This window comes from Coenobita brevimanus, chromosome 11 (genome assembly GCF_032717465.1).
Source record: "Coenobita brevimanus isolate Jiangsu-jjx chromosome 11, ASM3271746v2, whole genome shotgun sequence".
Taxonomy (NCBI): Eukaryota; Metazoa; Arthropoda; class Malacostraca; order Decapoda; family Coenobitidae; genus Coenobita; species Coenobita brevimanus.
This window is the reverse complement of record NC_136964.1, coordinates 2,704,508-2,717,103: the sequence shown is the minus strand read 5'-3', so window position 1 is coordinate 2,717,103 and position 12,596 is coordinate 2,704,508. Positions and strand designations below refer to the sequence as shown.

The following is a 12,596-nucleotide window of genomic DNA, read 5'->3' as shown; positions in this document are numbered from 1 at the left end:
AATACTTTTCCTACCAAACAGTTTACCACATTCAACACACTTGAAATTCCTCTCTCCTGAATGAATTAATAGGTGTTTACTGAGATCACTTTTACGACCACATAGTTTACCACATTCATTACACTTAAAATTCTTCACTCCTGAATGTATTAATAGGTGTCTGGTGAGGCTACCTTTTTCACCAAATAGTTTACCACATTCATCACACTTGAAAGTCTTTACTGCTGAATGAATTAATAGGTGTTTGGTGAGATTACCTTTTTGATTAAATAGTTTACCACACTCATCACACTTGAAATTTTTCAATCCCAAATGACTTAATAGATGTTTGTCCAGATGCCGTTTGTGGCGAAACAGTTTACCACATTCATCACATTTGAAATTCTTCAATCCTGAATGAATTAATAGGTGTTGGGTGAGATAATTTTTCTGACCAAACAGTTTACCACATTCATCACACTTGAAAATCTTTACTGCTGAATGAATTAATGCGTGTTTGATGAGATTACCTTTTTGATTAAATAGTTTACCACATTCCTCACACTTGAAATTCTTTACTCCTGAATGAATTAATAGATGTCTTGTAAGATTACTTTTCTGACTGAACATTTTACCACATTCATCACACTTCAAATTCTTCACTCCTGAATGACTCAATAAGTGTTGGGTGAGATCACTTCTCTGACTGAACTGTGTACCACACATATCACATCTGAAATTCTTCACTTCTGAATGAACCACTGCATGTTGGATAAGCTTCTTCTTAAATAGAAATGCTTTACCACACTCTAAACATTTGAACTGCTTAACTTCAGGTGAGAGGGACACTGTGTCCTGACAAATCTCATCCTCACTTAAGAACACTTCTTCACCCACCTCACACTCTAACTTTACATCTGGTTCTTCCTTTACCAGCTCCAGTATTTTATCACTCACCTCACACTCTACCTTTAGATCTGGTTTTTCCTTCATCACCTCCATTTTTCTTTCACTCACCTCACACTCAAACTTTAATTTGATTCTTCCTTTACCACTGCCATTATATCATTTCTTCCACCTCTCTCAATTTCCACCATACTTCAGTTACTCTATCTTAGTGTTAATCTTACTGTCTACCACCAATATGATGACTTACCTTTACTAAACCAATGCTCAGTTGTAAGATGCTCCCATTACAAATGAACAATAACTGTCAAAAATTCATCGCTATTACTGAATAATAATTTTAATTACATAAAAATTATGAAATTTCAACACAGACTATTATGCCTTTAAATATACACTCAATTAATAACACATGTGAATGCTTTTGATCCATAACTTTAAACATTCAAGCCATCACTGCTGAGTCAAGCTGTCATTTTGGACTGAAACTGCCACCGTCTTCCTTATTTCAACAGCTGTTACGTATCGTCTCAACAGCAACAGACAGTGCAAAGGATACCTCAGGAGGTAATTCATCCAAGATCAGCTTCTATGTTGGAAAAAAAAAAAAAAAAAATCTTCAAGAGGACACTGCATGGAGTATAGCACGTAAGTAGTTGGCCAAGGTACCTCTTGTTGGATGTGCTAATACAAAATAAGATGAGCTCACAGTCCTGTTTTATACTGATCATCTGATACTCAGGCAGCACCCTGATGATGACACTGGTTATGACTGCTTCACAGCTCTGATGTCAATTGTGAACCTGAAACAACAGCTGCCATTAGACCAGCATCTCCATAAAGTTAATAACACTGTCCAGTGAACCCTAAATTTGCATGAAGCTCAATTATTCTGTGACAATATATATATATATATATATATATATATATATATATATATATATATATATATATATATACACAGTATATAGATAGATAGATATTCATATTCATTTTTATGGTTATTCAATTTGCACAGCAATAAAAGACATATAGAAATGTCTATAAAAACAGCTAAAGAAAAAAATGCTGTTTTTCAGTATTGTTAAGGGCTGGTTTGCAAAAATCTGTGTACAACATTAAGTTATTTGACAGTTAATATCACTTTAACGTGACATTTGTGATCAGTACATCTTTAAATCCTAAAGTGTGACATTTCTTCCATGAGTAATAATCAAGCAACTGCTATATTACTTTTGGAATATATTTAGAATTTCCTGCCATCCCATTATTGTGCATCAGAGACATAGATAACACCAATGGTGGCAGAGTCTGACAGTAAGCCATTGTGTACTGTGTATCATTCCAGTTAAAAAAAAAAAAAAAAAAAAAAAAAAAAAAAAACTTTACAGAGCCAAAAGTGGGACTTTGGGAAAATTTCTGCTTCGCTTTTCCCCAATACCAAAAATAGGGGTATTCTTTAGCTTCATTTTGTGCAGATTCCATCTGCACAATGTACAGTATAACAAGAATACATTAGCCATGCAAAACAATGGCTTACAATACAACACTTTAGCCTATACAGGCAAAGCCAGAAACATCAACATGAAGATCTGGGTCTTGGCATAATCATTACCTTTTTGCTGGGGTCTACAAAGTCCACATCAGCTCCTCTGATGAACTTGCAGTTAGTGCATGTCCAGTAGCTCTCTCACCACACACCTGAATCACGGATCGCTTAATTACATACAGAACAGTAAATTATCTAGTGGAAAAGTACTTAGTATTACATCAGTGGAACCATGTAATAGTATCAGAAGTCATTGGACTAGAATCAACAGATTAATGTGTACTTCCCGAAGAAACACAGAAACCAGTAAAGTGTAAATTTTAAGTACACCTAAAAGAAAGATACATAAAGCAATTGTACTTACACAGTTTAAACACTGGCTGAAGGTACCATGTGGTGCCAACCATAATCTACTCATGATGTATGGTAATGCTGCCTACTTCTCCCTTCCTCTTTCTCATTTTATTTCTGTGTCTGCCCTCTTCTCATCTTACCTCTCCATTTTCTTCCTGTCACTTTTTAGAGGTAACCATAGGGGTATTTGCCTACTTAGTGTGACTGGTAAAATAATATGGTAGAATACTCATTGATAGGGTTAGGCATATGATAGAGGAGCTAGTTGGAGAAGAACAAGGGGGATTTAGGAAGGGAAAAGGGTGTGTAGATCAGATATTTGTTCTAAGATGTTTAGTGGAGATGTATCTAGAGAAGGGAAGGAAAGTGTATGCTGCCTTCATGGACTTGAAGAAAGCTTATGACACAATAGATAGGCAAGGTATGTGGAAGGTATTAAGAATACATGGAGAGGAGGGGAAATTGTTGAGTGCTGTGAAGAGTATGTACGAGGGAGCTAGGGCTACGGTGCGAGTGGATGGTGAGCTGAGTGAGTTCTTTGATCTCAATGTGGGACTGAAACAGGGTTGTGTGATGTCTCCATGGCTGTTTAATATATACATGGATGGGGTTGTAAAGGAGGTGCAGGGTAGGGCAGTGGATGTGGGGGTGGCTCTAATGAATGAGGGTGAGATTTGGAAGCTTCCGGTGTTGCTGTTTGCTGATGATACAGTACTGTTGAGTGAAGATGAGTGGGAGTTGCAAGGTTTGGTGAATGAATTTGGGACAGTGTGTAGGAGGAGGAATTTGAAAGTTAATGTAAACAAAAGTAAAGTTATGGTGTTTGAGAGGAATGAAGTCACAGAGTGTGCAGTGAGGTTGGATGGTGAGGATATGGAGAATGTGAGTGCATTCAAGTACTTGGGTAGTGTGATGAGTAAGGATGGAACTTTGGGGGATGAAGTGTGTGAAAGGGTACAGCAGGGAAGGAAGGTTGTTGGTACACTGAAAGCAGTGATGAGAAATAGGGAGGTGAGTATGGAAGGTAAGAAGTCACTGCATGATAGTATTGTGATCCCTACCCTGACGTATGGAAGCGAGGCATGGACCTTGCAAGAGGGGAACAAGTCAAGAGTGAGAGCAGTGGAAATGAGTTACTTGAGAGGAGCATGTGGAGTGACATGGAGGGACAGGTTGACAAATGAAGAAGTGAAGGAACGCTGTGGGGTGGATGTGGATGTGGTTGAGAAGATTAGGAGAAATACACTGAGGTGGTTTGGACATGTGAAGAGAATGGAGAATGAAAGACTGACTAAGAGGGTGTATGTAGGTGAGGTGGAGGGAGGGAGAGGGAGAGGTAGACCGAGGATGAGGTGAAGGGATGGAGTTGAGAGGTATATGAGGGAGGGGGGGGTTAGTTGGGGGGAGGGTAGTCAAATGGTGGGTGACAGAGCGACTTGGAGGCGTTTTGTCTGCGGCCACCCTTTGCGGGATTAGGGCGTCGGGCTATAGATAGATAGATAGATAGATAGACTTTTTAGTACTCTTCTTTCCATATAAAGTGGTTCTATGCTGAGTGACAAGCCTAATACTTCCCTATAACCCAGGAACCATTACAACTCTAACTGGTAACAATATAACCAAATTACAGGGTGAAGTTGGGCCTGCTATGGTGCCCCTGTTAACTGGGTGGAGAGATGCAATTGTGGTATTCATCCAGGAACCAAATCTCCACATTATTCCCTGACCTGTTCCTCACAAAACCCCAAATCTCTCCCTCTACCGAAATATCCGTTTTGTTTTCCTGGTTACCATCGACTCACAAACTTCCGTGACAAAAGTGGTATCTGTTGTTATATCAAATCTGAATTTGCGGCTGACACTGTTTTAAACCTCATTTCAACTAATTTTGATTACTCACTCCATAAACTAAATTATCTAATTATTACCAAATATATTTGTTTGATCTATCGTTCCCCCAATGCTTCTTCAGAATCCAGTGTATTTGACTCTATATTCACACAGTTGAGTAACCTTAACCTTATCCTTAGCACCAAAGATACCATTCTGGGTGATCTTAACGTACATGATGTAGAATGGTTAGCTCTGCCAGGACTGATGATACCGGTCTAGAGAGCAAGCTGTTTGCAGACTCACTGAATCTTACACAGTTGGTAAAGCAACCAACCAGATATCTATTCCTGACAAATCATCCAGATCAATACAGGATAGAAGTACTGTCACCATTTGGATTCTCTAACCACAATCTCATTATAGCCTCACTAGTGGGTTCCCCCAAATCTCCCCATTCTGAACCTGTCAGGGTTACCAGATGGCACTTTGATGGGACAAACTGGAATGGATTAAGAAATTATCTTGCTGACATTCCAGGGCAGTCTTTCTTCTTTAGTGATATAAATTCAACCCAGTCCCACATTAACCCGTACCATCCCAGGCATTTTTGCAATTTTATACCCATCCAATCCCAGACACTTTTTGTGACATCCTGATGCTATGACAGACAGTGGCCAAGTGATGTTACCCACCCACCCAGAACCAAACTCAGTGCTACAAGTGCTTGGGCACAGTGTTGCCAATAAGTTAAGGTACTCCTTAGCAAAAAATTAGCTAGACTGAAGCATTTTGAGATGCTACAGGGCTCCAATTTTGCTGTCGGCACCATCACGTCGGTGGGATTAAGTGAGACTTTTTTTACTGTCGGCACCATGCCGACGGCGGGATTGTACGGGTTAATGACTTAATACTATCTGGTATGGATTTATTCATACGAGTTAACAGGTCGCTAAAAAATCAAACTCTCCAAAATGGTTTGAATCAATTGGGCTACAGCAATGGCCCAGAAGTCATTAGCATATAACTCTTACTTAAAATAAAAAACATCTGAATCACTCTGTCAATTTAAACATCATCATCATCATCATCCAATCCTATGCTGCCCCAAGAGAAGCGTAGGAGCCCGGGACTAGGCAAGTTGGTCCTGATATTTAAGATGACAGTGACTAGCCTCACTCATCCCTGAGTGGCATTACGTGAGCAGTAAACCCCAATCACCCCTTGGATATAAACCTTCACCGTCTCAGTCCGACTGGAGCGCTGTAATTATAAACCCACTAAACCACCAGGTACCAAAATTTGGTTATATCATTACCACCCAGCATAGTAAATGGTTTCCTGGTGTACAGGAAACCATCTGGCTTGAACCTCAAAGTAGAGTTACCCACAAGCAGAAGGAAGAGGAAAGAATGAAGGACAGAAAGACAGAAGAGGGAGTCTAAAGTCACCCATAGGTGGAAGGGTGAGGAAGGAATGAAGGAAAGAAAGACAGAAGAGGATGGCAGGAAAGAAGGATGGAGGAGAGGAAAGAGCAGACACACGAGAGCAGCACTACATCAAGTGAGTGGATGGTGAGCACCCAACATTGCTAGAAACCATGCAAAAGCAGTAATAAATCTCGCGAAATTAAACTTTCTTCAAAAGTGAGCATGCAACCTACTTAACAATCCTAATGACAATAAAATATTCTGGTCAACTCTCAAGTCTTTCAATAATAACTTAAATGAGTCATCACCCATTCCCCCACTAAAATCTGCAGACAGTAACATAAAAAATTATCCATTTGGTAAAGAGAATATCCTTGTCAGTACATATGCTACAAATTCTATCTTAAAGGATGTTAGCCAGAATATCCCTGTACTAGAACTTGGCTCTCTCGAAACTGGTCCACTTATAATACAGACTACATACATAAAATCCATCCTAGACATTTTACCAACCAACAAAGCTCCAGGCCCAGATGGAATTCCTCCAGCTGTTTTGAAAAAGTGCTCCTCAGAACTTGCCTCCATCCTGGCTAAATTATTCAGACTATGCAGACTTACTTCTTCATTCTCTAATTCATGGAAAGCAGCCAATATCCACCCAATTCCAAAGAAAGGAAGTTTCTCTGACCCCTCAGATTACAGACCAATAGTTATAACGTCTTCTCTTGGTAAAGTATTCAAAATTGTAATTAATAAGCACATACAGTAGTTGAACACCTTGAACATACTGAACCCAACAAGTTAATCAGTGATAGACAATATGGTTTTTGCCACAAAAGATCCACCACTGATATACTCAATCTCCTGACTCATACCATCAATCAGTCAACTTACCAGCAAGGAGAAACTTATGCAGCAGCCATTGATGTTTCTACAGCTTTCAACAGAGCGTCGCAACATTCCCTACTATCCAAACTCCCATGCTACGGACTAATGTTTTTGTTTTTCTGTTTTTCCCTCCTATCTCAGTGACAGAAAAATAAAAGTAGATGATGTATATTCTAACTTCCACTTAATTTACGACGGTGTGCCACAAGGATCAGTTCTGGCGCAAACCCTACTCCTAGTTTATATTAATGATCTCTTATCTGTCACCCAAAACCCCATCAATTCATATGCAGATGACCCAACACTTCACCATCCATTCACACTCAAACGCCCATTCACAAAGTGTTTAATATCTCTAACTTGCAGCTCAGTGCAGCTGTCGCCATGAATCGAGACTTATTTACAACCTCTAAATGGGGACAAAATAACCTTGTCTCATTTAATCCTAGTAAAACCAAACGTATACAATTTACTGCTACAGTAAAAGCCCAATTAATCGGTAACTGATTCTTCAGAAGATCCTATATTTCAGCAGTTTTGAGAAACAGTCCCATTTCTGAAAGTCTTTGATTGTTCGGAAGATATTCCAAATCATCTTGGCAATCCAGAAAGTGTTATCTGTGACTTGTTGGCCTACTGTGTCATTGCACTTGTATAAGTTCGCTAATTTTCATATTTTTCAGATTCATGTACAGTACTGTATTGATTACAGCAGTGTACAGTATCTTAAAGTACAGTAACCTCCCTCCCCCCAATTAGCGAGGGTTACGTTCCAAACCCCCTTGCTAATTCTTGAAATTCGCTAATTCTTGACACCTTCATGAACATGACATTTACCAGTAATTGCACTGCATATGAACCACTGATTACTGTGATGTATTACCCATAAATAAAAGATTCTAGTTAAATCTGATTCCCCATTGTTTTTTGCTGTTCGGCTGTGACAACTCTGGTTTGATTCATCAGCATAATGGTGGAAGGGACTGTCCTAAGTGTTTAACTAAACCTAACCTAACCTAGTTTAACTCTACCTAATAATCTAGCCAGGCCTAACCTAAACTACAGGTGGGAAATTGGAAACGAAATCCATCTTCGAGTATGTTGAGTAAGTTTCTTCCACTGCACCAAAAACAATCGTAGGTAGGGCTTTACGACTTAATCCCTCAATGCGTGCTCCCCTGGCTCTAATATCAATGTATTTTTCTTAAAGATGTGAGGAGAATCATCTAGTGCACCTAGCAATATGTTTTTTAGCTTCCAAAACCCATCCTATGAATCACTATGATTCACCAAAGAACTGATAAAAGTATGGTACATGGGCAAAAACATCTGAGATTAAGCGACCGCCTGACTGCTTGGGATGGTAGCGTCAAGTCATGTAAACATATCAGTGACCTTTGTTCCCTTCCCGTAACTGTTCTGTTGGCTCGCATTAACTTGACATCACTGACACTGGTACTGTAAAGGGTTGTTCAATGCCAGGGGTCATTAAGGGGTTAATGGAATGCATTACTGTTTGAATCAATCTCTCTTTCACAAAAACATAAAAACAAAAAACAAAACAAGAATGAGCGCTAAGTGTACATTTAACCCTTTCTTTACCGACCCCTCCCCCCAATGTAAACACTACGTTTACCTCCCATACCGACCTGATAGCTCCCTCTCCCGTAGTGTGAGGGGTAGTGTATATTTTTCGCCACGTCAAAACTATTCACTCTTTGTGATTTGTTTGTATACTGATGATCACATAAATCCAGCATAATGTTGGTAGTAAAAAAATTATAAAATAAATCATTACGGTATATAAGTTTACATATCTTATGATGAAGTGCTGTTACCCAGGTAACTACTGTACAAACTGACTTGAAAAAAAATGTCCTGCACAGATGGATGGCTTATTTATTTACCTTGTAAGCTGAGCATGAAGTATGTGGACACACGTGATGGTGATGGCGACCTTGACCCACTTCTTGCCGAGAGTGCAGCGTCACTAAGCTCGCTACTAATTTCCTCCTCCTCCTCTCTCACATCAACCTCACTATCATTTTCAGGATCACAGTCATCTACTGACACATCAAACACTGCTGCATCATCATCTGATACACCTAAATAAGTATCCTCGTGAGGAATAAACTTGTCACTATCTGAATCCACCAGAGACGCCATGAGAGAAAAATATCCTGTACACCCTCACTCGTGGTCAAGTGCGTGGTAACTGACTCTCTCAGGCAGGCCAAGGGGTGTAAAATTTTGCCGTATGTCAGCAGAAAATATAGTATGATATCTGTAGTAGAAATTATAAATAAAATAATGATTGGTCTAAAAGAGGTTACATCACAGATGAGTAAGCAAGCCACTGGTGCCACCGCAACTCAGTCATGACGTATCTTATGATGTCAGAGTTCGTCAGAACTTCGTCACAGTCTTTGTTGTCAAAACACAGAGCTGTTGGTAACACGAGGTCCTCAGAAACAGCCTTACCGGGCTACCCTGAGGCCCATCAGCTGCCATTCATTAGAGGGTGTACCAGCATATCACGGTAGCGGTTCCGGTATCTCACGGGTGTTTACAGGTGATGTACGGGGGTACATCAAAACACATTTTCGGTAGAGAAGGGGTTAACTTTCAGTAGAAAGACCTTACCAATTCATTTCATATTCCTCCAGTTTATTTTCTGTATTCTTCTGACTCTTCTTTATGAAGAAATCGCTATTTAGTGAAGTCGTTACTTATGAGTTCAGGTATTAAGGGGTACTACCGTATACAGTACCTTCTCCAAACACATTTGTAATACTATAAGTAATGAGGACAGTGTTCACTAATACATATAAGGTACTGAGTGGGTGAGTAATATTTCGTATCATCTCAGCAGTCCAGGAAGTGTTGTCTGTGACTTGTAGGCCTACTGTGTCATTATACTTGTATATGTTCACTAATTTCTATATTTTTCAGGTTAGTACTGTATTGATTACAGTATTGTACAGTATTATACACTATACATTACTCTCTCCGAATATATTTGTAATAATATATGTAGTGATGACAGTGTTCACCAATATAAGGTACTGAGTGGGTAGGTTTTTTGATTATTCGCCAAATCTGATTACTCAGCATTGGCCCGGTCCCGTAGAAACCGAATAATTGGTCTTCTACTGTACACAGATATTGCCAGATTCGTATATTACCTTCAGTGCTGCTAATATTCCCATCTCCAAAAGTACTGAAGTTCTCAGTGTTTCACTGTACAATGCCCTCTGCTGGACCTCTCATGTCAGATCACTAGCTAAAACTACCTCAAAGAAACCCGGATTATCGTACAGAGTTCATAACTTCTTCACTAATGAGCAGATAGCTACAGTTTATAAGAGTTATGTGTGCTCTCAGCTAGAATATTGCTCACCCTTGCTGAATGGATGTGGAGAGGTTAAACAAAGACAACTAGACAAAATTTTGAACAAAGCTGTTGGAATTATTAATAACCCTACTATTACAAATAAACTACCTTCCCTACCAGTAAGAATGAATGTTGCCTTCCTTCTATTATTTTACAGATACATTTATGGAAAATGCTCAGACGAAGTTGCGTCCATTGTGCAACCTCTCCATGCCTTCCCTCATGATACATGGGCATCTGGCAACGCACATGACTGGAATGTCACCCAGACATATTGCAGAACTTTTGCGTATCAGAATTCTTTCATTCCCCGAACTGCATTATCTCTGGAACTCGCTTCCCCAGAGTTGTTTCCCTCCAAACTTCAACTTACACCTGTTCAAGTCCAACTGTTACAGATTTTTTAGGAATCGAGGATGCCTGTAATCTGGTGTAAGAATTTTTTTTTATTCATTTGTTTTTCCTTCCCCTGTTGTTATTAAAAATCATTTCACTGCATGGGACAACCCTGCAGAGTCAGTTGCTTGCCTGTAGCTGATAGGTCTGCTCAGCCAGAGGCTGGGGTTGATATTTAAAAAAAAAAAAAAAAAAAAAAAAAAAAAAAGCCACTGAATGTATCACAGATCTGGTAAGTCCTATGTGGTGAATATGGGTGACAAGTTACTCGACCTAGCGCCACCTCTGCACCACTAAACAATGGCGAACTATTGATCGCTCTTGTGTTTGTTTTCTAATGTCGGTTGGATGCTTCCAACACCAGCCTAGTGCTGGTACACTGACTTATTCAATGTTCTGTCCTGACAAAACCCTCTAGAATTATAGGACATTAAAAATGGCAATTGCATTGGATTCCAAGTCATATCAGTTCAGTATATTTTTGCATATAGTGAATAAATTTGTCCTTAGATAACCCATAATAATGGAAGACAGTACAACATAAGCCTAGATCAGTGATGTCAAACTCAATCTTACCCAAGGACCACACTTCAGTTCTGTTGATTGTCTAAGGGCCAAGTCTGCCTAACCTTGTTGAAATCAGCGTAAGTATATGAAAGGAGTACACAGTGAAGTGAGATATATATTATTTAAAAAGAAAAAGAAAAGTAAAAAAAAAACATGGTTTACATGTCAAGGTTTATTTCATATTTTCAGTGCCCCCTCCACCCCACATTTTTCTTTTTTTTTTAGATCAAGTAAAAATAACAGATGCTAGTAGGAAAGGCCTATCTTTGCCAACAGGTTTGGTTAAGTTTGGTTAGGTTCGTTAGATCAGTCAGGTTTGTTAAGTAATATGCAACAGAAATTAATGGTAACACTGAAAGACTCACATAAAAAAATATGGGAAAATAATGAAAACAAAACGATTGTAAGCTACTCTAAAAATATTAGGTTAGATAAGTATTATTTAGGTTAGGATAGCTAAGGTTTTGTAATGGAAAGTGCAGTAAAAGTATCAATATTAATGGCTAGGTGTTGATTACTATGAGTACCGGTACTTAAGAAAATATTTTCAGATTTGATGCAATTAAATAAAGTATGATTATACAATGAGAACTGCTGGAAGTCTTAGCATTATGGGTTAGGCAGCTCTGTCTTGTACCATTGCAAAAGCTTTTTTTTTCCTTTCTTTTTCTACTTAGCCTATAGGTCTATAAATTTTACTGTGCCTATATTTTGTATGACAGTGAGATAAAAGTCCATGTCCTCACTGGTGGAAACTTTTTTTTTTTTTTTTTTTTTTTTTTTTTTTTTAAATAACAGAATTGTATTCTACAAAGTGTAAGAAACTGACACTTGGCTGGGAGGGCATAGATGAATCAAGTTACTGTACATGAAATCTGCCTAACCTGTTTGTGGACATTTTCTAGTTTATTTGATCAATTTTAACTTGGACTTATTCAATTCATGTACGTGTACCCAGAAACATATTAAATATTCACCCTTATTGTGTCCTTGTCATCACTTTCTCTTAACCCCTAAAGAACTAATAGGATCGATCGATCCTTTTCCAGAATTTCGCTAGATGCCGAATATGATCGGTAGAGGAGACTTTGTATATAAAAAAAAACAAAAAAATGTGGACACAAGGCTTCGGCCCGATTGTGACGTATATCGATGCAAACCAATAAGAAGCAAGTCCTGAGTAGGGAGGGGGGAGGATCTTGGCCCCTACCCATGGTGAGGGGAGGGGTGATTTCCCCATCACTCTCTCACCACCTTCCTCTACCCCAATACCTTTGCTCCCTCTCCCCCTCCCTAGCCTCTG

The 12,596-nt window shown here is 39.0% G+C and overlaps 1 long non-coding RNA gene across 1 annotated transcript in view; it reads right to left on the bottom strand.

The window, feature by feature from the left end:
* Window positions 1–809: 809 nt before the first annotated feature.
* LOC145411759 (uncharacterized) overlaps window positions 810–12,596 on the bottom strand; it is a 52,367-nt gene continuing 40,580 nt past the window's right edge. Inside the window, exons 2-3 of the long non-coding RNA XR_013899466.1 lie at window positions 2,501–2,586; window positions 810–1,688 (exon numbers count right to left, since the gene is read on the bottom strand). This is a non-coding gene — a long non-coding RNA (uncharacterized LOC145411759). The remainder of the gene's footprint in view (window positions 1,689–2,500; window positions 2,587–12,596) is intronic.